This window comes from Hylobates moloch, unplaced genomic scaffold (genome assembly GCF_009828535.3).
Source record: "Hylobates moloch isolate HMO894 unplaced genomic scaffold, HMol_V3 SCAFFOLD_13, whole genome shotgun sequence".
Classification (NCBI taxonomy): Eukaryota; Metazoa; Chordata; class Mammalia; order Primates; family Hylobatidae; genus Hylobates; species Hylobates moloch.
This window is the reverse complement of record NW_026652288.1, coordinates 42883024-42908405: the sequence shown is the minus strand read 5'-3', so window position 1 is coordinate 42908405 and position 25382 is coordinate 42883024. Positions and strand designations below refer to the sequence as shown.

The 25382-nt window shown below is 38.2% G+C and overlaps 1 protein-coding gene and 1 long non-coding RNA gene across 3 annotated transcripts in view; both read right to left on the bottom strand.

The window, feature by feature from the left end:
• The window catches only part of TAFA2 (TAFA chemokine like family member 2), a 578950-nt gene that overhangs the window by 429038 nt on the left and 124530 nt on the right, over positions 1–25382 (bottom strand). The gene's annotated exons all lie outside the window — the stretch shown is intronic.
• The window catches only part of LOC131380960 (uncharacterized), a 38271-nt gene continuing 18716 nt past the window's right edge, over positions 5828–25382 (bottom strand). The window contains exons 2-3 of one of the 2 annotated variants that reach the window (XR_009209287.1): positions 23537–23597; positions 5828–5937 (exon numbers count right to left, since the gene is read on the bottom strand). This is a non-coding gene — a long non-coding RNA (uncharacterized LOC131380960). The remainder of the gene's footprint in view (positions 5938–23536; positions 23598–25382) is intronic. The other variant, XR_009209286.1, reaches the window with a different exon arrangement.

Genomic DNA, 25382 nt, shown 5'->3' with positions numbered 1-25382 from the left:
TATATAAATTCCTCTCAATGAGTGATTGATAACATACAAAGGGCTAGGAACCACTCACTGTTCCATATAATCCCAATCACTCCAGAATTCATTCTAGGTCACTGGGTACATCGAGAAACACCATTCACACTGGCTTGGTGTGAACTGCACTGCCTAGGGGTATGCAGCACACAAACAGCATAATCCCACACTGTGACCTGTAGCCCCATCATAAACCATACCTTCTTTTCCATGGCCTTTCTCATGTTGCTTTTCTACCATGGAGAACTGTCTTCTCTCATCTCAACATGCATAAAACCAGTCATCATCTAGCTCATATCACCCTTGAAGCTTTTCTAGGCTCTTCCAGCTACAGGCATCTCTACATATTTCTCCTCTGAACACCTATTTCCTATTTCATATTCACTTTATGGACATTTTGAACTACTGCTTAGCATTTAGATACATAACATTTTGTATTTTACCAAACACGTTTATTTACTCAGCCACATTTAAGTTTATTGAGGACAGAAAACAGCTTTTATTCCCTCTCTCAACTGCATACTGTCTCTCTATGCCCATACTCCACACCTCATATAGCACTAGAAGTTCAATAAGGCTGTTTGGATAGTTGGTGGACTAATTGATTAATCTATTGAATAAACATTCACCTAAACTTAAATAATCTCCAAGAGTTTCTATCTCAGATGTAGGTGCACACACAATGTGTGGGCCTGTAAGGTAATGGACTGAAGAAGGAAATTTAAAAAAAAAAAAACTTTCACTGGGAAATTGCCCTAAATATAAAAATCACAAGAAATAGAAATGTATAAGAATTCAATCTGAAAACTTTTAAAGGGAGAACAGGCTAACTGGAAAAGTAAGAAAAAAAAGTGGTTTTATGCATTTAGCATTAAAGTATCTTCTCAGGATCTCAAAATCAAATGCTTCTCCTTATCACTTCTGTCATTTTTCTTCAGAAGCTGTAATATATCCCCCACATTTTAAGTATATATTAAAATTCAAATGGTTAACACGTTATACTTCTTCATTCTCTTTCTCCCTCTCTCTCTCACACACACACATACATTCTGAACCCTCCCCCAACACACACACACACACACACCTACCCCGCATATTCTCAAATCTCCCCCACCACACACACACACACACACACACACACACACACATACATCACCTTTTGAGGGAGAACTAGTTCTAAATCATCAAAATCGTTCCTGAGATTGGTTCATGAACTTGGGCTCCCTCTGCTGGGTCTGCAGCAGTACAACAGACAAGTCTGTAGAGTAGGAGGTTACAGAACTTATTCATAAAATATTCTCCTGTTTAAATTCGAATTTAAGCTGACTAGCCTACAAGATGCAACAATTTGAAAACAGAAAAGATTTAGAAGTTGGATAAATTAGTAACAATAACTCAAGACAAGTTGTTTTTAAAGCACTGCGAATCAGTATTTTTGCCCCTGCTTATTTCCATTTGTAGAAGAATGGTAGAATTCATCAGAGAATCACAAAGATTGCAAAGATAATGATATAAAACTGTACAGAAAAAAACAGCTTCAAGAGATAAGATCTGGATTACATATGTATTTGTCAGAAATAAATGCAGATGAGTATGACCAAAGGTCACATAAGGTCTCTAAGTAAGATTTCTGAGGAAGTTAAAAAAAAAAAGGAGCTAAGAAGTATTACTAAAAGAATACAAATCAAAGCTGTTGATAACATCACTGAAATATATTAGCCAACCCAGGAGTAGAGTATACTGAGCCTACACATTCACACACACCAAGAAAGAAAAGAAAATGGAATCACAAAGTGCATTCCACATTTACTAAGGATAACAGAAATGTAACTTATACATCAAAAGGGAAATAGTAAATATTGATTGCTGTTAAAAGGAAATGTTATCTCTCATTGAATTGATTTGGTGCTTATTATAAAACGAGAATGGTTAAATTGGCCTAAAACAAACCATCAGACCAGAAAAAAAGAATGAAAATAGATCTTAGACCTTTAAAAATCAGGAAATTATACATAACTGTCTGTAATATTATTTTCCTTAAGATAGACTAGTATTCTACAATAAATGCATCTTAAATTAATCCCAGCGTGATCTTGTAGAATCATCAAACATGCAGGGAATTGGATATTCCACAGCTTAGAAATTCCAGTACAGATATTGGCATAACCTCTAGTTACTGGTGTAGCCAGTCCATATCCTTTCTCTATTGTCAAATAATGCACTGTTGTAAAGGGTCAATCAAGACTCCAGCCCATAACTCACTACATAATTTGAAATAGCCAGTGCAAAATGAAAATGCATGGCCCCTTGTTCAAAAAAAGTACCAAGAATTTCAAAACAGTGAAAACGGAGCAGTAACCCAACCAAGTCAACTCTTGTAAGCACAGTCCTTTAAGATAGGTGATAGTGAACTTTCATGTACATAGAAAGAGGGCGGGGAAAAAGCCAAAAAGGATTCTATGAGCACCTGAGTTGTAAAACAGACGTTCATTCCTTCTGCAGAATTGTATACCTTTTATTTTAACAAAAATAATAATTACAGGAATATGATTGATAGGAATTCACCCTTCCCCTCTGGAGTCCTCACCCTTAGAAACATCCAGGGACTGATTGATTGAAAACAGAGCAGGAACCAAACCAAGCAAACTTTTCTAAGCACAGCTCTTCTAAGTATGGGGCCCTGTGTGACTACACAGATCACATGCCCATGAAGCTGGCCCGGCTCTGCCCTAGTTTAGTTGAAGGTTAGCAATAACATATCTTCATGCATCCCAACCCCAGCGTTCACAGACGAAGACACTGACTCATCTTACCATCGTGAAGAATTTCCTTTCAGAGAGACATCTTTACTAAAACACGGTTCAGTTTAGCTTCCCAAATGCTCACTGAACCTGTTAATAGGGCATATTTGTGTTCTGTCTATCCAAGTTTGGTTTGAGAGACAGAGCACATGTTTAGAGAACCTAACATAACTCCCGCAGATATTTTTTTTCTTTTGTTTCCTGTGAGGAGTTGCACAACTTAAGTTGTTAAAACACAGTCTTCAGCGTCGAACTGCCTCGGTTCAAATTCCGTCTCCACCACTGACCACCTGTATGACTTTGAACAAGTTACTTAAACTTTTTGTTTGAGTCTTCCTTTAAACTTTCTGAGTCTCTGTTACCACTAGCAGATAATAATAGTACTACTCATAGGGTTGTTTATTGGGATATACTGAGGCATTATTTATAAAGAGTTTAACTCAGTGCTTGGCACATAATAAGTAAATTTAATATTATCATCACATAATAAATTTTTTTTTCACATATATTAGAATCTAGATCACGGAAAACCAGCTGGTTGTCTGTGGGCCACTTGACATTTGAAAACCAGTTGTGCTGAGTGTGGTTTAATGGATTATTCTCTATAAAATAATTTGAAATATAGCTCCCCATATTCTCCATATTTTAAAGGTCTTTATTAATTCATTGATTCTATAAACATACATTGATTCTCTACTCGCTGACAAGCATTATGCTGAATAGTAGGGATGAAAAGATGAAAAAGATTCCCTTTCTGCCCTAAATGAGCTCACCAACCAGACACTTAAGTGCATAATTTTAACACAATGTGCCAAGTGCATCAGCTGTTGGGAGACAATTCTCCATGGGTGGCTCCCACTTCTGCACTTTCCAAGCAAAGGCATTAACATATATTTTGTTCCAGATTAGCTGTTCAGGAATGTTTGTATGTCAAACCGCCTTGGAGTTTGGTAGAAATAGTGTCTCTTTCCAGGGCAGAAGGCAGGTTTGTTTTCTCACTAGGGTAATAAAGATATTTTTCTTTCCAGAGTAAAGTTTGAGCACGTTTGCTGGCATCCCTTTTGAAAAAATGGAGGTTTCCAAAGTTTGCGATTCTTCCGTTGTGCCACAAACCCCCTCTATGTTCATAGAAGGGGAAAGTTGATATTCCATGCTGAGAGAATCAAGGTATGAAACAGCATAGTATGAATGCATAAGTATAAACGATGCAGTAATGCTGACAAGTTAGAGATGAGATGAGAAGAGGGAAGAGATGACAGAACCTTGGAGGACTTTATAGGCCAGGTGTAAACTTACTTCATAATAATCATTTAGCTAACGATTTTACAATTATAGCTCTTGAAAAGTTATGCCAGTTTTTCAACAAATCTTTCTTTTTCAGTAGAGAAATCTTTTCCCCCAAGATCCACTAAATAAATACACATAAGACATGATATAGTAATATTACAGTTTCAGGGAGACATGGTCACCCATGTACTTGACTAGACAGATTCTAGCCAGAGAATATCTTATAGGATGCATTTGAATTAAACATCACATTTGGATGAACCCAAACATTTCTTAAGTTGAAAAGAAAGTATCAGTCTATTTTATATATATATACGTATATATATATATATACACACACATATATATACATATATATACGTATATATATACATACATATATACATATATACGTATATATATACACACACGTATATATATACATATATATATACGTGTGTGTGTGTATATATATATGTATGTGCTAATTTCATCATGGGTTTATGTATTATTACATGTGGTCTCAAGTCAGGCCTTTATTTTGCCCTAAAGGTATGCTATCAGTTACAAAGTAAAGTTTGAGCGCAAGGTTAGCAGAAGCCCAAAAAGGCTGCTGAAGGATTGGTTTAGAAAACAGGACAGAAGGAAGATTGCACCTTCCAAAGAATGATTCAATTGCACCCCACCTCCATCTTTCCCTACCCACTCCTAAGTCTTTCCTTTCTCCATTGGCAGGTATAACAAACCTTTATTTTATGTAGAAATTGGACCAATTTATTTTCGCATTGTTGTTGTTGATTTATATAAACTCATTTTCAGTATTGAATTGCTATCTTTTTTCTGTGAAAACTGGTTCATCTTAAGTTGTGACAAAATCCATTATAATTTTTATAAAAATTAATAAAATTTTTTACCTTTAGCTTTTCATTTAGCAGTTTTTCAGAAATGAATTAAAGTCATTAATGGGGGATGGATGTACTTCGAACTTCATGGTAGGCTTTGAGGAGACCATGAAGGTCTTTTTATTTTTTTTTTTCTCTTTTTTTTTTTGAGATGGAGTCTCACACTGTCGCCCAGGCTGGAGTGCAGTGGCGGCGCGATCTCGGCTCACTGCAAACTCCGCCTCCCGGGTTCACGCCATTCTCCTGCCTCAGCCTCACCGGTAGCTGGGACTACAGGCGCCCGCCACCACGCCCGGCTAATTGTTTGTATTTTTAGTAGAGACAGGGTTTCACCGCGTTAGCCAGGATGGTCTCGATCTCCTGACCTGGTGATCCACCCACCTCGGCCTCCCAAAGTGCTGGGATTACAGGCGTGAGCCACTGCGCCCGGCTCATGAAGGTCTTAAACAGAAGGGCTTGAGCAAGTTATGAGCCAGTGCTCGTAAGTCAAAATGCCTGGGGTTAAAATGTGTCTCTGCCACATATTAGGTATGTTACCTAGAGCAAGTTTCTTCTTGTGCCTTGTCTTTCTTGTCTGGATTTCTTGTCTGTGAAATAAAGGTAATAATAGTTCTAATATCATACTGCTGTAAAAATGGAAAGATTTAGAAAAATATCAAGTACATAGTAAGTACTCCATTAAATTTTATCTGCTAATATTATTATTTTTGTCTGTAATTCACTCTGACAGCACAGTGGGGAACACATTTGAGGGTACCAAGACCATCAAGAAAGAAATCTATGGGAGGCACAATCAAGGCAAGAAAAAAAATGGGTAGGGAATAAGAAGCAAGCATATGGTGAAAAATAATGTGTTTTATTTTGGACATGTTGCGATTAAGGTGCGTGAGTAAAATTCTTTTTCTTCTATCTCAGCAGTTTGCTCAGGTCAATTTTATCACCGCCTTCTAGGACAAAAAAGATTAAGTCCAATTAGGATTATGGTTTGAAATAGAAACTGAGAAATAATATAGGTTCAAGAATTTTCATTGTCTATTCAATGTTAATCTATTCAGGGAAATGGCCCTAGAAGCCACATGCTTGTTATTGTTAACTGTGACAAAATCAATGCACTGGTTTTGTACTCAGATAATTCATTTCCTTGGAAACTCAGAGGTTGTGAAACAAACATAAATTAAGCTTGTGTTTACCCTGCCTTTCCCAAGGCTAATTATTCAACGTAACTGAGACTTAAGAGTTTCTAACAGAAAGGGCTAAAAACCAATCCAGGTAAAGAACAAGAGGCCAGCACAGGTGTAAATTGCTTTCATGTTTATTTAGCCTTTTACCACGTATATCTCCCCACCACTCCTGTTCCACTCACCATTCTCAGTACTGCCCTCTCCCCGCTCTCCCTTCCCTGTCCCTGACATCTCTTTCAATAGCTGTGCAGGATGGCAAGGACTATTCATAATTCATGTTTATGCCCCTTGTTCCCAGAATAGCATGGCATATATTAGGTGTTTAATATGTGCTTAGTTAAAAAGGAATCATTGATTGCATAAACCCACTTCCTGATGATAAGCTCTTTAATCACCTCATAATTGAAAAAGTAGTTCCGTGGATAAGATCAGGGCCACATAACAGGCAGTTTCTATTATGTAAGTCTGTATGGTTGTAAATACCAAACGTTAAATCTGAATCCATGTGTGAAAGAGGTTACTGCAGACACATAAAATTAATTTCAGTCTCATCCTTTAAACTTTTATTATTTTTCAAATAAATCAGTAAACAACATCATAAAAAGTTCTATCTTATTTGCTGCTCTAGCCCGAATATGAATAAGACAGTCGTCGGTAAATATTTAAGTCACTGACCAATAAATAGATTCCTTTGGTTTTCTACCCAGAGGCAGGTATTTTTCTTTTTTTATTTTCTTGGATTGTATACACAAACTTTATCTAAATGGTAGAAAAAATGTTTTTCTTCTTTTTTAGGTTCTCCCAGTAACCTAAAAATAAAAGCATAGTACACTGGTAATAACAGCAGTGCTGAGAGAAGTACTCTTTCAATACCATACCACCTATTATTTTTAAAGGAGATTAAAAACTCATTAAGAAAGATCCAGTTGTATTTCCATTCTGTTGTAATGTGAAAAGTAAATAATTTTGTCTATAAGAAGTAACAATTCTAACTCAAATGACTATTATGACATAAGAATCAACTGAGCCTCTTCAGATAACTATACCACAGCATAACGCCTCTATCCGTCTGGCAATCAGGAGCCTCCACAAACCAACATTTCTGCAGTTCACCGATACAGTGGTAATGAATGCTGACAAAGACGCTGAAGCACTGCAAGATGCTAAATTGTTATCTAAATCACCAAAAATGCTCGTCATCTTGTAATTTTACTAAATCCTAATTTAATTTTAAAAAATGTTAAGTGCAGGGTAGGGTCTCTCAAACTCAGAACTACTGACATTTTGGACCAGATAATTATTTGCTGTGAGGACCATTAGTGCATAGTAGGATGCTTAGCAGCATTCCTGGACTTCACCCATGAAATGCTTCTAGCATCTCTTCCTTTCATCCCCATGACAGTCAAAAATGTCTCCAGGCATTACCAAATATCCCCTATACGGCAAAATACTATCTGTGGTGAGAACCAGTGCTGTACAGGTTATAATGTGCGGCAATTCTTGAAGCTCCAGAATTCTAAAATATACCATTTCTCAACCATTCTGGATAAATAATTTTTCATGTTATGTTTTAATAGCACTCTATTACCCAGCGTATCAGATTAACCCATTAATCCCATTTCCCAGTTATAACAATGACAAACATAAATCCAAAGTACTTGCTCTATTCAGGAACTTAACTTTCTTACATTTTAGCAGCTATTTTTAACAGTAAATTATAAGACAAGGGAGAGTTCCTCGGGTAAATTGCTTTCATCTTCCCAAGTGACTGGAGGCCTGAGGGACTGTACAATCATAGTTGCAGCCTAACACATAATGTCCCCCTTAGCATTTTCCTTTACTCTCTGTAAACAAAGTAATTCGCATCTTTTCGGCTGCTATCAGGAAGCCTTTAGAGTTTCTCCTGCTGTTGCAGAAACTCATATGAAGGAACAAATTTTGCAGAGAAGGAAAAACTTTATGTTTTTGTTCAAAATTAATGAAAATGAAATACATAATTCAAGGGGGTAAGGAATTAGTGGATATATTATATTAATATAAATTAATATTGCAAATAAAGAAAGACCAGTTGGGACATTTTTGCTGGCTAACCCGCTCCCCAGGGTGTATGGGGGTAGGGAAATGAATGAAAATTAGAGTTCCTTATTATTTCAACTTAGTGACTATTCACATGTGTTCCTCTTTTTGTTTCACTGGACATTTCCTGAGTACCTACTACGTGGCAGGCACTGTGCTAGGGACATTCACAGCGGTTGACAGTATTTCCACACATAGATCTATATTACACACTCCACATAATGGTCTTCTCTAAGTGATACTTGAAATTCACTGACCCACATTTGATCTGTTTTAAGTGTTCTGATTTTCAAACACAGTATGTTTCTTTGAGAGGGACATGCCTATTTTTGGACAAGGGTCAAGAAAGGGAGAAGAGAGGAGAGAAAATGGCATGTTGAATAACATTTTATTAAACTGTGAAAATCTCTTTCTGAACAAGAAAGTGAAAATCATGTCAGTGGCTGGCAAACTGAAAACTTGACAAGTGATAAGCATCAACAAATTGCTTAACAAAATGTTAGCTACTGATTACAATGTTGATGCAGAACAGAAAAAGCCAGCTGACATAAAACAACATGTTAAAACTGAAAACCACACTAATGAAAAGGGACAATGCTCTATAGCTCATTGGCTTTTGTTGGGGGTGGGGAATGACACATATGAAGCAATGCAAAAACATACATGGCAGTTCACTGGAGGAGCTAGAAACCGAGGGCACAAAAGCAAAATGTCAGAGCCCATCCTCTGCTAAGTAATTATAAAATAAATAGATCACCTACAACCCCTTAAATTGTAGGGACTCTGGGTGGCATCCACACACAGAGAAAGAAAAAAGAAGTAACATTTGCAATTTCTCTATGCACTTAACCTTACCCAACAGCAAATAGTTAGCTCCTCCCTATTAAGGGCTGGGTGCGGGGGCAGTGGGTTGCTACGTATAATCAATTATTTTGTTAAAACATTAAAAAAGTCCTAGAATTAAAGGGCTCCAGGCATGTTACCTGAGTAGCGTTCCACTAATTATCTTTGAAAAATGTTTTTAATTGTGCTCCTGGAACACTCCAGATGGTCTTCCCAGGCCATTTCCAAGACCACTTTCGAAGAATGGCCCTGTGTGTGCTGCACCAAATACGTTATAACAAAGCAATAGAAACACCATTTTAAAAAAATTAATTCAAGGAAACAGACAAAGTGTTCACTTGAGTGTAAATTTTGTAGCAGTAGAGAAAATCTGTTTCCACTACCTAAAATGACCATTTTTAAATGTTCTTTTTTAATCTCTACTTTAAAGGAGGCAGATATGTTTGTGTAACTTCAGTCTGAGTTATTATATCACTGTTCAACCTATTAAATAAGCCAAACCACTATTCCCCATTTTTTATTTGCTGTATTCCATTTCTATCCTTTCATTGTTTCTATGATGACTGCTTCACTAGAAATTTAGTATTTCTTTCATTCCTATTCACAGCTTCATGGCCAGGTCAGTTTTTGTATTTGAAAACCCTTATGTTCAAAGCATGCATTTAGTACACAGCACAAAAATAGGAAATGGTATGTTAAAACAATGAACAAATGAGAGATGCCTACACAAAACTGAATGAAGTCCAAAAAAAAAAAGAATTTAAAACCTACATTGATAAGATAAAATTTTCAACATGAAATAAAATTTGTATCACATTTCTCCCCAAATTAGCTTCCTTTTTAAAATAAACAATTCGAGCTCACATTCACAAAAAGTTACCTTAATCTGGATTTTTCCCTCAGAAAGCATTTAACATGAAAATATGAAACTCCAATCACTTCTATATTGAGAAAGGCCCACATTTAGCAGAAAAAAAAAAATGAGTTTCCAGGAGACACTGAGGGCATCTCCCCAGTATCTATTTCCTCTCTCATGTGGCTTACAGTAACCAGGCAGTACAGGTATTGACCCTATCCCCAAATCCAAGAATGGACTCTGATGTGTCTAAATCAGCTTTTTCAACCCTACTAAATGCAATAGTCCAATTATATAATAAATATTTTGTAATGGCCCCTCTCTATACTAAAGTAAAATTTTTTAATAAATACAGTTATCTCCACACATATTTTTTTAAATCAATACATTGCTCAAAATAAAACAAAGTAGAAATAAACAAAAGTAATTTGTTTTAAAATGTATTTTAATATGTAAATCATCAGGCACGATATTGTAGTCAGATGCATACACCTTTATATGGAATTACCGTGAAGTGAGACACCTAAAAAACAGGTGATAACGCATGTTGCACAGATAATTCAAATACCAGATCACCATCCCATCTGTGATATGATTTTTCAAATGAGCAAACAAATCTCAGAAAAGTTCTGAACAAAGTATAATATTATTACAATACATCCATAGCTACATTTCTGGAAAATACAGTGTATGTTAAAATAGTGCCCCCAAAAATAAATTTTGCAGAAGTCTAGATTCAGATTATATAAAATTATATACAATTTTTCACCAATATTGTGTTGTCAATACAACATTGTCAATACAATATCGTCCAGAAGCACATTCCAAGGGAATGCAGAATGTGGAATAATTATTTGTGGTACAGGCCCATCCTGTACATCGCAAGACCTCTATAGCATCCTTGACCCTAATCCACTATATGTCAATTTTGACACACAAGCACCCCCAGGATTGTCACAACACAATATTTCCCATAAAATTCCATGTGCATCTTCCATAATTTTCCATGCACACACATTCCCAAATGTTGGTATAACTCCCCGTTGACACACTCCCAAAGACTGGTATAACTTTCCACATTGGATATTCTAAACAACTGGGAATATCCTTGTCACTATGGTTGTTTCAGTAATAAATATGGAACCCAGGACTAAGCATGTCAGTGTGAGTATTTTCCTGGCTCCAGGAAGGTCAACTCAGTGAGCACAAAGCTCAGGACTTATAATGAAAATTCTGGAACCCTCTTTCCTTTTGGATAATGTAGACACAAAGCCCAAAACTGGGCAAAACTAAATCAAAGAAGAGGAAAGAACTAAAAGAAGGGTAGAAAAAAAATAGAGAGGGAGATTTCCTCAATCATCCCAGAAACCTTATCTCCATTATGTGAGCAAACAGTTCCGTTTAATACGTAAGCCATGTTGAGCTTTGTTTTTCCATTGCTTACAAATGGAAGTTCTCTTATCTTCCCCTTGCCCTCCAAGGATACATGATTCAGGGAAAAGAGCAAGCAAGATAGAGCCCCATGAAGACAAGGACCTTGAATACCTGGTTTAATTGTGTGTCCTTGGACTGTAGCATGGTATGTGGGTGCCAGTAAACATTAGTTAGTTGAATGAATGAACAAACAAACATAGGCTTGGACAAATAATCACGGAGCATATAGGCTTGGGCTAGCTTCATGGCTTCACCATTTACTACCTGGGATAACCCTATGCAAATAGCTTATCAGTTTTCTTACCTATAAAACTGGAGGCAGAGTTCTACCTGCTCACCTCTCCAACTTCATCTCACGATACTCTACTCCTAGATTATTACACTCCAGCAACACTAACCGCTTTGCAAGAGCCTCAGACACCTCACTCTCTTTTCTGAGGCATGGCCTCTGCAAAGAATATTTCATCTGCTTAGGACACTCTTTCTCTTCCCCTTCTTATGCTTGGATTTTTCTGGTCCTTCAAGATTCAATTTAAAGTGTTGCTTCCTCCACCAAGTCATCCCTGACAATCCTACAGCCTTTCCCAGATTGCTATCACAATACCGTTGATACAAACTGAATATTTGTGGAGCCCTAATACCCAATATGATGGTATTAGACATGGGGCCTTTGGGAGGTAATTAGGGTTAAATGAGGTCCTAAGCATGGAGCACATGATGAGATTAGTGCCCTTATAAAAGAGGAGATCAGAGCATTTGCACATCCTCTCTTCCTCTCTCTTTCCCTCTCTCTCTCCACCCCATGTGAGGACACAGCATGAAGACAGCCATCTAAAAAGCAAGAAGATGGCCATCAGCAGATACTGAATCCATCAGCACTTTGAACTTGGACCTTCCAGCCTCCAGAGCTGCAAGAAAGAAAGGTTGTTTAAGCCACTCAGTCTACAGTAGTTTGTTAGCCCAAGCTGAGAAAGACAACTGATAGATATCAATAGCACTTGTCACAATCTACACTTTGTGGCTATGATTTGTTTCCTTGTTCATCTAGCGTCTCTTCCACTAGAAAGGAAAATCCATGAAGGCAGGGAGCACGTCCATCTAGTTAATCCATCACCAACACCTAGCATGTAATTGTCAATACCTAATATCGAATGAATGGTTCCTACTACTTCTCCAGTTAACTTCGTACTCCTCAATCTCTATATTCTCTAGCTATATAGGCCTTATTTTAATTCCTCAAGCTGCTATTGCACATTCCATTCCCCCTGCCTGAAGCTTTCTTTCATCCCAGCACTGTAACATTACCTACTTTCTTCCTGATCTCATCTCCTTTACCTGTCTAATTTCTACTCTTCTACCAGATCTTAGTTTAACATTGGTCTTTTCCAGAAGGCTTTCTCTGACCCCAAATACTAAGTCAAAACCCTCTACTATTCACTGCAATAATTCCATGTCATAATACTAATCACAAGTACTATAATAATTACTAAATTACCTCTTTTCCATGGTAAACTGTAAGCTTTAGGGAGTCAAGGACTGTGTCTTAGTCACAGCTGAAACACATGGTAGGTGCTCAATAAAAAAATAAATAAATAAACAAAATGACATTTTATATAGAAAACAAAAACCTATTCCCTTCCCTCTTTTGATAAGACTGGTACCTAAATCTGAGGTTGTCAACAACACCCTATTGCAAGAGAGAGACTTTTGGACTATTCCCAAAGTCCAAAGTCTATTCAAAAAAAGCCACATTCTTAACAAAATCTGACTCCTCTAACTTGATATCAAGCAAAATGTCAGTTCTCAAGGACTAGATACTTCAATAAATTGCTCAGAACTCCAGTGACAGGCATCACAAGATTGCCATCAGATTTATGATTTGAAAACTCAACTACTCAAGTAAAAATCTCTTCGTCACAAGGTTATAGAGCCAGCAGAGTGTTACTATTACAAGGTTGAAAAGATTTAGAAAATTCACTATGGAAATAAAATAAAGGGTTATTTGAAAATAAAATTAAACATTAGAAAAAAACAGGTAATAAAAAATAGATTTTACATATGGTAAAACAACAAAATTAAACAAGGAGATAGGCTTTCTTTTTAGAAAGCAAACTCAGAGACTGATTTACCATCTCTGAATTATTCCACTTATGAATATCATCAGCCCAATTAAGTTAGTAACAAAGCTTGCATTGTGCAATAAAGTAAAAAATCACATTATGCAAAATATTATTAGGAAAGCTTACATTTTGGCTGGTCAGTAGACAGTTAAAGAGTGAGGATTTTCTTATTCTGTCATGTGAACTGATAAACAACACAAATCTCAGGAGAAATCATACATATATAGAAGAAATGCATGGCTTCTTCACCCTGATTGACTTTTCCCTGCTCTCCACGTGTCTCGGGAGAAGAATGCTCTTTTTCATGCCAGACACATCATGATGAATGCTAATGAGACAATATTTGACTCATCACTGCTTAGATGGTTATTTTGCATGCAATCTTTCAACTTCTTCATCAATTCATTGGCTTGCACACACAGCAGTATTTGGGGTGCGATTCCTAGTTAGCAGGTGAACATTTTTGTTTTTAAATTACAGGGATTTTATTAGGAGAAAAGGTATATTTACTTTCATCAGTTTAGATTAAGTTGATCCAAGAATCAATTAAAAGATGCAATAATCTTCAAAGTTATTTTCTTTAATACAGTGACCCACAATTGTTGTGAATTGTTTCATGTCTATGGAGATACAGATGAGCTAAATAGATACAAATCTAGAATCATACAACATGTGGCAGTTTTTGTCTTCTTTGTGATTCTTCTGTCAACCATAATAATTTCAGAGGAAAATAGATCTGCTTTTTCCCTCTATGAAACTATCTCATTCCAATATTCAAAAAATACAAATAACAGAGGACAAAACTTTTCAGAATATAATTTCCTCTAAGGTTTTGGGAAATCACTGTACAGAAAAAATAAGCTATCCTTGTAATTCACAACGGCAGTTAAGCATAAGGTATAAAGACATCCTAAGCTTTTTCTGTAGACAGTATATACACAGAGAAGTTTATAATTAGCAGTGGTTGAGGGAACCAAAGACATAAGATATTGACAACTGAGAAATATGAGAAGCCAGGATAACATCTTGTAACCACAAAGTGTTGTGTGGTGAAATATTTGTTAAGAGAATTAGGAAGAGTAGGCAACAATTTCTCTCGCATGCAGAGTGGTATTTACAGTACAGCCATTGGCTAAGTAAAGCTTTATAGAACAGTAATTGGTAATGTTTTGGGGGACATGCACCCCTTGAAAAATGTCATAATCTACCATTTCTTATTCCCAGAAAATATATGCATATGCACAAAATTTTTCGTAAAATTTGAAGAGATTCCCTGAGGCTCTCAAGTCTGTCCTTAGAACTTTCCTCCATCCTCCACCCCCATCCCCAGCAGAAGTCTCTACTTTGGAGAGAACCCTCACCTTAAACATGGGACTGAAGCTTACAGGGAGAAAAAAGTACTATACTGGTAGGAATTTGTCTTCAATACAATCGCAGCTATTTAGCAGAAAAGCTCCTGTTTCTTGCCCCTGCTACCTCAAGGACAGATATGTAGAGAAATGTTTCAGATTCTTCCTAAAGGGTCGAGGGAACATATTTACAGTTCATGGGCAAATATTCTTTGCCCAGATTCTTCCTAAAGAGTCAAGGGAACATATTTACAGTTCATGGGCAAATAAACTTACATTGTAAATGATCATATATAAGCTAGTGAATAATTGAAGGAAAGTAATATTTATGAAGTACTTAGGTATGCTAAGCCCTCTATGAGCTTCTTTAATATATATTACCACATTAAATCTTCACAAGAACCCTGGGAGTTAGTTATTATTATTCCTACTCAAGAATAAATGGAAACAATGGTTCTAAGAGGTTAACTAACCTGTGCAAGGTCACACTGCTGGTTGAGGATGGAATTTAGGTTCTAACTCGGAATTATCTCATTCCAAAGCTCATCTTCTTTCCTTTATCTTCTATTTCTTCATGTCTAAGTTTATGGCATGGTCATCCACTGTGCTTGGAAAACACATTAAAGCTTAGGGCCTTTCTCATGGAGTACATAACTAATCCACTCAAAAGAATCCTAGCCCCTCCCCTCCACTCCAACCACCCTGATACAAAGCAGTATCATCTCCCCGTGGATTATTGTAATGGCCTCCTCACTAGTCCTTCAGCTTCCTCTCTGGCCCTCATGCAGCCCACAGTCAACATAGCAGCCAAAGTGATTCTTTAAGAACAAAAGTTAGATCACAGCATCGCTCCTCTATTCAAACCCTGCAATGGCTCTCAAACATGCTCAGAATAAAAACTGCATGCCTTATGAAAGCCTACAAAGTCTAATTTCATCAGGTCTCAGACCTGCCTCTCTGACCTCACCTTGGATCTTCAAAATCCCTCCTGTCTAGCCTCACTAGCCTGCTTGATGCACTCTTCAATTTTGTACTGCTTATTCCCTCTGTCTGGAATGCTCTTCCCTCATATCTCTATCACAAACTCCCTCAAATCTTATGTCTTTGCCTCAAATGCCGCCTCCTTTATGAAGGCTTCCCCAGTCATGCTATTTAAAATTGCACATTGGCCAGGTGTGGTGGCACCCACCTGTAGTCCAAAGCTATTTGAAAGGATGAGGCAAGAGGATGGTTTGAGCCCAGGAGTTCAAAGTTACAGTGAACTATGATCGTACCATTGCACTCCAGCCTAAGCAACACAGTGGGACCCTGTCTCTAAAGAATAAAATAAAATAAAATTGTGCACCAACTAATACCCCAATGTTCCTTATTCTCCTACCCTTCTTTATTTTTTCCATGGCATGTATTATCATTTGATATACCTTTAATAGCACTCGTATGCTTATGTTGTCCTTCCTGCCTCCTGCAGAATATAAGTTTCATAAGGGCAGGAATTGTTGCCTGATAGTTTACTGCTGTAGTTTTAGTTCCTGAAACAATGCCAGGCACACGGTATGTACACAATTAATGTTTGATGAATGAATAAGTAAATAAATGGTCACTGGCACTCCAAGTTTTAATTGACAGACCAACAGAACACATTTAACTGTGCAGTCTTCTAGAGTCTACTTGTATGATAACTGCTGTAATAGGAGGGCTGCCTCTCAACACTCCACTGCACGCCAATTAAATGCAGCCTGTGAGTGTGTGCGCAGTCCCCAGCAAAGTTTGGCCTCCCCTGGTACAACCAAAGGGCTCCTGCATGTCATCTTTTCAGTTCAGTGCACCACTTAAGACATCTAAATCAATGGAAACAGAAACGTTCATTTTAATTTAAAATAGTCTTTGCAGAAGAAGTGTGAGCTTTACATTTTAAGCAAGTTTGCCAACTTTATCCTTAGTTAAATAATGAGTGCCACAAGAATTAATACATTTCATGCCACCCAGAGATCAGAAAGCGGGTGAAAAAAACAGTTTCCTTCCTTTTCCATAGAGTAGTTAGATATATAAGTGAGGACACCTGTGGTTTTACGAAATTGCTAGATGTGGTTAAATGCTTGGGGGCTGGGGAGAGGATGAGAAGAAGAATCATCCCAAAGCTGTTTACCTTTACCAACCTAGGAAAAGACCTTGTCAATCTCTATTAAAAGGTGTGCTAGGGGGAAATAAAATAAAGACAAATAAGCAAATGTGTTTTAATACTCCTGAAAAAACTAATAGTCAGCAAGATAGTCAGTATTATAATTACTTGTGCTGTCACAAACAGGGCATCCAGCAGTGCAAAATGAGTACACCTTACTGAATTACTGAATGTTATAAAATGCTTAAGTATTTTGTAGTATTCATTTTCCCCATTTACAGATTGTCATTGACAAAGTGAAATAAAATGAAACATTACACCCCAGAGTGTCAACTCAGGTTGTTCTTAATGGAAAAGCAAAATACAAAATTTTATAATAGAATGTGAGAATTATGCCTACCATGTTATAGTTTATACATTAATCTAACATAAAATCAAACATAGCAATTCAAAGAATTAATTAATACCTCTTCTCCTGGTTTTGGATGGAAGAAGGGATACTTTAGCCAATATCTGCACCAGAGAAACATTTTCTCCATTTAGGAGGCTGTGTGAGCAGTAGCATGCATCTCAGTAACAAGCATTACTTGAACCATAGCATGTGATAAAAAGAAAAAAAGACTAAGGCCAACACTTTGGGGAGAGGCTTTCTTATTATTCAAAAGGCATAACACATTAGAGCTGCAAGGGATCTAGACCAATTTCCTCACTATACAGACAAGAAAACGGGGTTTGCACTTGAGAAGTGACTCGCCCAAGGTCACACAGTGACTTAGCCAGGACAAAAATCATGTCTCCTAACTCCCAATCCAATTGTCTTTTCACTACCATGTGAGTACTCAATAAATATTGGTTTCTCTGTCTTTTAAGCAGCAGGAGGAAAGACAGAGAGAAAGGGCGTTGCCATTTATTATTGTTTTTTGTATTTTTAATACAAGGACTTTAGAAAGATAACACCAAAGCGGCAGTGTGTATTTTATTTCCCTGGAGCATGATGTGCTCTTGGGTAAATGTGTTTTATGAAGAGATTTGTCCTGGGAAGTTGGCAGATTTTACTGTAAATATTTTAACAGTTTCCTATTATTTAGTTGTGGGATTAAATTTTTATCCCAGCTGCCCCAGACCAATGTCTGCAAGTTATAAGTGGTTTTGTGTGGGAGTGCTGGCAAGAAGAATTATGGCTTTCTTCTTTAAAGAATGTTTTGGTAAACATTCAAAGAAGAACTTCTCCTGTCTGCAAGAAATCAGCTCTCAGCTTCTTCAGCTTCCCACCAGCTTCAGAGAACTGCTCTGCTGCAGGTCAAGGCCCTCTGGTGCTATCCATATCTGGTGACCAAGCAAGACAGGAGGAGTAGAAAGGCTTAGACAGCTTGACCAATGCAGAGCAGCTCTGATGAACAGTACTCACTTCAGAGCTCCCTGACAGTGATCAAGGCTTTTTCAGACCCACATCACAATTCAAATTCTCCCTCCACCCAATATGCTTCTCCTCTTAACCTTCACAAAGGTTAATCCCTAATAAATATCTCATAGGCAGAACTCTGCCTCACTGTCTGTTTCCACTCAATCCAACCTGCAACAAATGTCCGCTTGGTTTCTCAGGCAGACACTCTAGCCACAAGTTTTCAGCCAGCCTAGGGTGGTGCCCAGTTCATGCTAGAACCAGCTTCCCCAGGGCTGCCAGGACCATCAGAAGTAGGTTTTATGTCCTATAGGAACAGGGAAATGTAAGAGACTAGCTGATCAAAGACAATAGGCCTTACTTGCATCAGATTAAAAAGTTACCACATGGGGTCAAATGAAAACAACCTTGACTGCAGAGAAAACAGATGAGCCCCTGGTAGACACCAGGGAAGGACCCACTGTTCATGTTTTATCTTGATCAGCTTCTCAGGATCAGGTGCTGTGCTGAGTGCTTTACATATGTTGTCCCTTTAAATCCTCATAACCACCTTCTGTTCTAAGGTAGATTTCTTTATCCTCATTTTACAGTTTTAAAAATAGTCTCAGAGAAGTTAAGTAAATTGTCCAAGGTCACCAGTCAGATCATAGATGCCTGAAATACCTTGAACAATGAACAAAGTTCTTCATTTTACACAGAGAAGGTGGACTTAAAGCCCCTAAGCATCTCTGAGGAGGAAAGTTCAGAGAGAACAATGACTGGGTTTCTGGAGCCTGTGTGTTCTCTCTGTGTAGACCGATCATGTAATTGACCTATAGCACTGCGAGAATGGGGCTTACTGCAGTGAACAGCTTTGCTTTTCTCTGAAGTGGTTCCAGTTGTTTCTGCCTGCCTCGAAGTTTCCAGCTCCTAGCACCGTTCGTCAGGCTCTCCAAAGAGGTGCATGCAGCTTCAACCTGCAGAAGTTTTACCTGCCATCTTCTATGTCTCTGTTCCCTTCTTTGAGGATAAACCTCAGACTTGCTATTCATGCCATTCAAACAAAGAATTTTGCCTGACATTTTGACTGCTATTTCAGTGTTTAAATTTTACTATACATTGCAGTTCAATGGTTTTGTCTTTTTTAGTGAGTAATCTTTTGATTTGGCTTTATATTATTATATTATTACTTCTGCTTTTTAAAACTTTCCTAAACTGTAAACAATAAGAGATATGCAAGCCAAACAATTATGATGAGAGCCACGCCCCAAACAGGGGGAGCCGAATGACTATTTTATATAGTTAGTTCTGCACAGGGCTTTTCTTTATCCCTAAGGAAGACTCCTAGGCAAGCCCCAATAAACACTAAATTCAGTCAACTAGAAAAATGACAGAGCCATGCTCATCACTGATCTTGATCATTTGGGAAAACCACAAATGAAATCTTCCTATGGAAATGCATTGAAACTGTCCCTAACACTAGGTTATCATTGTTTCCGTAAGTATTAACAACCATGTATTGAGTGCCCACTAATGCCAGGCGTCACATGGTCTCCTCACCATCCAACAGGGAAGCACCTTTATGTTCATATGTGCTAGCTACCAGTAGGATTATGTTCCCCTTCTTATAAATGAAGAAACTGGGGCTCAGAAAGGTTAAGTAACTTGCCACTTTATAAGCTTGTGATCTTAGGGAAGCTATTTAACCTATCTGAGCCAGTTTTGTCATGTATACAATGAGAAAAATAATAACTACCTGAACCTGGGGTAGTGCCCACACCCCTAATGCTCTGCCTGGCCCACAGTAGGCCTTCAGTGAACATTTGTTGAATAAATGAAAGTGATAAGAATTGAATAGGATGAGAATTATAAATACTGTAAAAAAAAAAAAACTGACTAAGACAGTGTGTGGCAAATGGTGGCTATGTTATTGTCATTTCATAGTGGTAAGTAGTTACAAATGCCTATGTCCCTTTCACTCCATGACATCATGTTTCAGATCATGGCACTGTAATGTTTTCAGAGAAAAAACTGGAGCCTAACTAAAAACATACCACAGCAACAATTCATAGTGTCTTCCACGCATGACTACCCGATATTGGCCAATATTGCAAAGCAGCTACACCACAGTTAGAGGAGAGAGTAGGAGAAAAGTTCTACCCAAGTCAGATCTTTCTATTAAACACCTCTGCTTTATCTCAAGCAAAGTTTCCCATGGTATTTGCTGGAAGAGGGTATAGAAGTCTTTAATTAAATTATGAGAATCCTCTTTAAATCTTGGTGGCTTCTTGAAAAACTCCAACTAAAAAGATCCACCTTTTGTCAAAGCAGTGTGTCACAGATAACTATTTAATGTTTAATATTTACTGGATTGTAACTATTTGCCAGGCAATGTTTTAACCACCTGGTGCAGATTAACATCTTTAATCCTTATGAGAACGCTATTATATAAGTACTACTATTGTTTTCATTTTCCAGAGGAAAAAAGTGAAGCATAGAGAGGTCAAGGAATGCACTCAAAGCTATACTGTGAATAAGAGCTTACCCAAAGTTCAAATCCAGGGTTCTATGGATATCACTATGCTATACAACCTCTCCATACCTGCCTTTCCAGACTTCTTTGTTTTTAAAGAAACCCAAGCACTGGCTAAGTTTAAAATTTTGCCTAGCAAGGTTTTTCAACACAGAGATGGCTGCAACATGTAGGGTTACCTCCCAGCCTCCTCTTGCACCAGCCATGGCCAGATAAGAATACTTCCAAGACTAACAGCCTTCTTTATCTTCCTAAAAATGCTAACCCCCTTCAGCGGAAGAATCCCCCATGGATGAGTAGTCAATTGGAGAAAGTCTCCTAATTGCATTTGCAAATTGACTTGGGAAAGAACCAGGTATCATTAAGGCCATGCCTGATCTACAAAGTAATCAGTATACAGAGCTTAGGCCTTAAAACTAATTATAAAAGGGAATTTTTTCGCCTGCTGAAATTCTCAAAGAATCTGACCAGCCTAAGGACTATCTAACTAAGAAGTTTGTTTCATCTATAAAACCTGTCCAGGGTAACATCCCTAGGGACACCACACAGCCTGACTCCAGCATGTGCCATTCATGTGATCTATGTGAAGGTAGCTGTCTAGACCAATACAGCCCACAACCTGAGCAGCTTTCAGCAGTAGCCCTGACACTTCTAATGGCAGCCTCTGCCCACCCCCCCATAACCTTATTAACCAAATCTCCTCTTGATGTCATCTTTCCTATAGACCCTCAGCCAAATTATCCTTTAGAGTCTTAAAACTCGGCAGGGCATGGTGGCTCATGTCTGTAATTCCAGCACTTTGGGAAGCCAAGGCAGGTGGATGGCTTGAGCTCAGGAGTTTAAGACCAGCCTGAACAAAGTGGCAAAACCCTATCTCTACAAAAAATACAAAAAAAAATTAGCCCAGCATGGTGGCACATGCCTGTGGTCCAAGCTACTCGGGAGGCTGAGGTGGGAGGATCACTTGAGCCAAGGAGGTTGAGGCTGCAGTGAGCTGAGATCATGCCACTGCACTGCAGCCTGGGTGACAGGACGAGACCCTATCTTTAAGAAAAAAAAAAAAAGTCCTAAAACTCTCATATGATGACCATAGAGTTGATAGTTTTCCTTCTCTGCAGGAAACAAATGGAACTGGCAAACTGTGACTACTGTCTCCCATTCTTAAGTAAGATCTGTGTGTCCTTCTCTAGAAGATACATTTCAATACAGTATAGAGAATGAGATGTTAGTCAACCTCCTGTAAAAAGCAACTCTGTCCAAAATTATGCTAGCTTGGTGTTGAATATCACTATTGAAAAGCAGAAAGTGGCCTGCCTCTGGAACCACCACTATAGAGGCATGCAGTCATGACTGGGTATCGTTCCTGCCAGTTACTTCTGTCTCAGGAGAGCTCAAAAAAGAGGTAAGGTCACCTAAGCCCCATGAAGGAATGATTCTATCCCTCCCCCAGCCAAAAAAAGAAAGATCCAAATCTAGTTGTATATTTGTGGAAAAAAATTTTTTCAAGAACCAGCACAGAGCTGACACCATTGTGGTAGTACACAAATTGTGGATACAGAGGCAGCCGCAGAGCAACTCTACTGATTTACCTCTTGGGGAATTGTTACATTTCTTTTTTTTTCTTAATAAAAACATTAAGATACAAACATTCAGATTATCCAAAAGAAGGCACCCTTAATATTTGGCATACATTTAAAGCAATGTCCCAGGCCCTTAAGTAGAACCCAACCTATGTCCTATGCCATAGGATGTCCTATCCCAAGGCTGGCAGTTTTTTTTTATTAAACCACTGCCTTCCCAGGATGGACTGGTTGAGAAAGCCTTATATTCCATTTCATAAGAAATCGGTCCAGTAGTTATGCCTCAACCAAATGAACTTGCCTTGATGTCCAGTCTAGCAATATGGATCAATGGTCAACTACTTGTAAGCAGTTAATGTCAAAGCTTGTACTTGGTGAGGTATATGTATAAAATGGATTTTACTTTTCTCCAAAGGCTTTTAAGTGGATGTTCCCTTCAACAGTAATCAAAGGTGATGATCATTTAACACCTTAGGTGTTAAGAAGTTAAGAAGTTAACACCTTAAATGTCTTAAATTTAAGAAGTTAACACCTTAAATGTCTTAAGAAGTTAAGACACCATAACTTCTTATTCAGCTTTTGCTTATAATAGTTTGTCCAATCTAATGTTCCAGTCTCCTATCAAATTCAAAGCTTGTCTTTCCCCCATCACTGCTTAGTTTGTGCTACACGGCAGGGGTCCCCATCCACCAGACCACAGACTGGTACTTGTCCCTAGACTGTTAGGAAAGAGGCCACACAACAGGAGGTGAGTGGTAGTCCAGAAAGCAGTACCGCCTGAGCTCTGCCTCCTGTCAGTTGGCGTTGGCCTCAGATTCTCGTAGGAGCCAGAACCCTACTGTGAACTGCACAGGCAAGGGATCCAGGATGCGTGTTCCTTATGAAAATCTAACTAATGCCTGATGATCTAAGGTGAAACAGTTTTATCCCGAAACCATCCTCCGCACTCCCGTCCATGGAAAAACCGTCTTCCATGAAACCGGAGCCTATTGCCAAAAATGTTGAGGATCGCTGATATAAGGGACCTAAAGAAGTGGAAGAAAATATATTCATGAACTCATCCTCCTCCTTCACCTTGGAATGAAAAGCAGTAGCCTCCTTCTGGGACATTCTCCTCCCTGTTCTGAGTCTCTGCCTATTCAAGAGAAAGAGAGAAGGGTCTTTTATTAATATTTGAATGGCACTACTATCTACCACTAGCTGGCTACGGATGCCCAGTCTGGAGAAAATATCCAACTCCTCACTGTCATGGTGAGGCATGCACATGAATTCTCTAGCTGATTCAGCAAGGCATCCTCGCTTGACATAATGGAATTTAGTTGTGACTTAACCTTTGCTAGTGTGCTATCAACTCCTATCCCAAGTGTTATACCCCACGGCCTTTTGCTGTTGGCGATACCCCCTTGGGTAGGATACCGGGAAGGCAGCTTAAGCACAACTATTCTTTGGTATCTACATAACCAATGAAAAATTCATGCTTCCTTCCTTGCCATGCCAAATGATGGGAATGTTGGTTACTATGCCTCCTCTTCACCCTACTCTTTCACTCCAGTTCTCCATTTCCCCACTGGCATAAGCACAGTCCTTTGCCAAATCGAACATCTATCCTGGAGTAACAGTTTCCCCTTCATGAAGGAGCCCTGAAGTTTCTGAGAAGAGGTTTCTTGGAGGGCCTCTCATCTCACCTCAAGAAGGGGAAGCACCATAATTCTCCCATCCATATGCCGTACCACTGCCCTCCTAAGGTTGCTTTGCCTTCAAAGCTTTCTCCCCTTTGCTGCTTTTTTTTTTTTTTTTTTGACAGGATCTGGCTCTGTTGCCCAGGCTGGAGTGCAGTGGCACAATCTTGGCTCCCTGCAGCCTCGACCTGAGGCTCAAGTGATCCTCCTACCTCAGCCTCCCAAGTAGCTGGGAGTACAGGCATGCCACCACAACCAGCTAATGTTTTGTATTTTTTTGTAGAGACAGTGTTTCATCATGTTGCCTAGGCTGCCAATTCTCCTTTAATCGGCTAGAAATAGGAAGTGGTCTTGGGAAATAACTGGAGGTAGGAAGGTTTCTGGTTCTTAATCCTGAATGAAGTGTATGGCTTACTATAACGATGGCTCTCTTAAGAATGGGAGGTACTTAACCTCTCTGTCCCTAATTTTGATATCTAGTCCCTGTATCCCAGGCAATATGAAAAGTGCCATGCAACATCCTGTTACAAATAGAAACACAATCCAGGGCTTTTAGAGGCAAAGAGCCGCCTTTTCCATGACCCTGAGAGTTCTCTGGAATACATCTGATAAAAATTAAAAATCTCAAGATACGTAAAATATAGACTCTAACCTGATAATGTTCTTTTGGGAGCTTTAAAACTGTTTATATACAGACTAAGATCCTAGAGAGTTACTCCCTCTTGGTAAAGTTTGGGTCCTTTATTAAAATATGACCACTAAACTAATACTGGTATAAAAATAGACACAGAGACCAGTGGAACAGAATAGAGACCCCTGAAATAAAGCTGCATACCTACAACCAACTGATCTTTGACAAAGTCAGCAAAAATGAACCATGAGGAAAGGATACTCTATTCAATAAAGAGTGGTAGGAAAACTGGTTAACCAGGCACAGAAGACTGAAACTAGATCTATACCTCTCACTATATACAAAAATTAACTCAAGATGGATTAAAGGTTAAATGTAAGTCCTCAAACTATAAAAGTCCCAGAAGAAAACCAAATACATCTATATATGTATATATGTATGTGTATATATATGTGTGTGTGTATATATATGTATGTATATATGTATGCGTGTGTGTGTGTGTGTGTGTGTGTGTATATATATATATATATATATATATATATATATATATATATGACTAAGTCCTCAAAAGTAAATGCAACAAAAACAAAAATTGACACTTGGTACCTAA